We start from the raw sequence: 2,623 nt of genomic DNA on the forward strand, positions 1-2,623 counted from the left end.
GATAGTAGGTGATTGTCCTAGACACTTTTAAATTCAACCGTATAGGACCGCAACATATCCTCTAGAATTTAGCTAGTAAGCATAATCTATCCCTCGATCTGAGGGTACAGTGGTGTACAAAAACCTATCTGTCTTCCTAATCTCTTTTTGGACTAATCTTTAGTAGTTAGTTGTAAATTGGGCTCCTTCGTCCAAGACACCAACTATGAGAACTATGTAAGGTCTCACCACCCTCTCGACCTATAAATTCACATCATCTAGGCTGAACAAGTTGTCCTTGATTGAAGGAACATAGGTTCATATTGTTGATCTGCGGATAAAATTTAATATAGAATCATTTGTCCATGGAGTGCAAAGTGAGTCTTGTAGCCAGGGTTATATGGTGGAATCTTTGACCTCGTGTATTACTTTTTGCCTCCATTAGATGATATCAACTGGTACCCTTACCTTTTTAGGTTTTGTTCTGCTACCACGCGGTGTCGAAGTTCCCCCACACAATCACCCCCATAGTCATTCTATATTTTGCTTGTCACTAGCTGGTATTATATTGAGGAACTGTGGCACACAAGTGCATCATCCGTTGGTACTCAGCTAATCTAGCTCATTTTTCTCGAGCCCTTTTACAACTCCCTTAACCCAACTTATAACACTCTAGGTACATAATCTAGTGTCGTTGCTTCACTGCTAGTTCAGATTTTTCCATCTCGTGTGATCATAGCAGCACTAACGCACCGGATCCCGCCAGAATTTTTAAGTTAAACGTGCTTAGGCGAGAGTAGTACTAGGATGGGTGATCCCTCCAGGAAGTCCTTGTGTCACATTCTATTGCAATCCTTGCAATAATATGCGAAGGCACTCAACCTAGCCCAAGATTTACCTTAGCGTCTTCTTGCTAGTCTTTGTGCTTCGTCTTGCCCTCTCCGCCCCTATCTTACCCTCGATGTCGGGATAGATCATTAGTTCAACCATGTCTAGGTCCTATTTTTCCCTTAGTACTCACCCCATCTCGGTAGTTTGGTCTAACCTATCTTGACATCTCTCTGTAACATATCCAAAACATCCTAGCTCCTTTACTTGTGTACTTCTCACTTGACCCTATACTCAACATAGACATATCCATAGGTTGCATAACTATTCTGATACAACCTGTATAAGATAGACATAATCTTTTCATTTCCTGGCCCATCTTGCTTTACATATCGACTTCACACTAGAACTTTCTCACGCCAACGCTATTTTTTCCTACTCCTTTCTTTTCTTCCTTTACGTACTCCTTGGTCTCCTCATTTCCTACCATAAGAGATACTCTATTCTTTCTTCTTTCTAACTTGTATGTCACCATATTAGCGACTAATGACATTGTTTCCATATCTTAATCTTTACCCAAACACGACCCTAATACCCTTTACACGGTCCTTAGTTTGCTTAGTCCTACTCTCTTATCGTATTCACCCCTTGTGGTAGGCACCTATCCCTTAGAGTTCTACTAATGATTCTTCGTACGGTCTCAGATTCCACGGCTTCTATATTTTTATTATTGGCCTCGAGCTCCTGCTAACTTGTGCCAATATGGGATCTCGCTTGAAATTTAAGCGTTCCTTTCAACATGTGATAGGGTCAGTGGATTTCATCTCACGCATGTATTTCTCTCTTCCACTTCCCCGCTTTAGGGCGTACCCATGTCATCCTCTATTTATTTTCAACTGTTCATACGTAGATAATTCTGTTCAAACACATTTGACATATTACACCATGTCTACACCTTCTGTTAACTCATCTATACTGTAGGTGACCCTTGTAAGAAACCTTAATACAAACATGGGGTGCTTAGAATTCTTGATAAATAGTACACAATCTAGTCCAAGTACTGGTACTCGAGTCATATAACTAATGTAGTAGCTTAGTCGAAGCCGCATTTCCTTCATCCCAATCAGTACATCACTAGTGCTTATAATCGTGTCCGATTCTCCATTCGGGGGCACTTATACTCTGATGACACATGTTTCTAGATTTGCTATAACACTATATTTATCCCAGTGAATACCACTTGTTCCTCTTAATGGAATCGCAATGCATATATGGTCTTGCAGAGCTACCTCCCTCATCCTTGAGGGGTCTTACTATTTTCCACGGTGGAGGTACATATACACAATACCCCTTTTTTCTTTATGCGCTTTCATACTTATCGTGTACTTGATGTTGACTCCTAATCTTACTCATAATCACATTCTTTTGTACTTCGTTACTAGGCCCTACATACTTCCATGATGATCCTCATTATATTCACACCCTGTACTAATTCCACCTAGTGGAGCAAGCTTACTTAACACCCTTATCCTTTCTCGTCATTCTCATCCTTAATACCTTGCTTGCAGTCTTAAGACATTCATATCCATTACCATATCAGTATCGACCTTCTAATTACCACCCATACCGCAATTTACTTATTTCTCAAAGTCATTTGTACTCCTAGTTTAGTCAGATCTTATCGTTACCATGGATACAATCTCTCAAGATATACTATAACCTGATATCTCATTCTCTTTTTATTTCAAAAAAAAATTGGCAGAGTTTATTGTATATTCCTTACTATCCCAAACCTACACTCAGGAAATACCAATAA

General features: G+C 39.8%; 1 pseudogene; it reads left to right on the forward strand.

Moving 5' to 3' along the window:
• The first annotated feature begins 704 nt into the window (after positions 1-704).
• Positions 705-824, forward strand: LOC129877910 (5S ribosomal RNA; annotated as a pseudogene).
• Positions 825-2,623: the final 1,799 nt, after the last annotated feature.

Source organism: Solanum dulcamara, chromosome 12 (assembly GCF_947179165.1).
Source record: "Solanum dulcamara chromosome 12, daSolDulc1.2, whole genome shotgun sequence".
Taxonomy (NCBI): domain Eukaryota; kingdom Viridiplantae; phylum Streptophyta; class Magnoliopsida; order Solanales; family Solanaceae; genus Solanum; species Solanum dulcamara.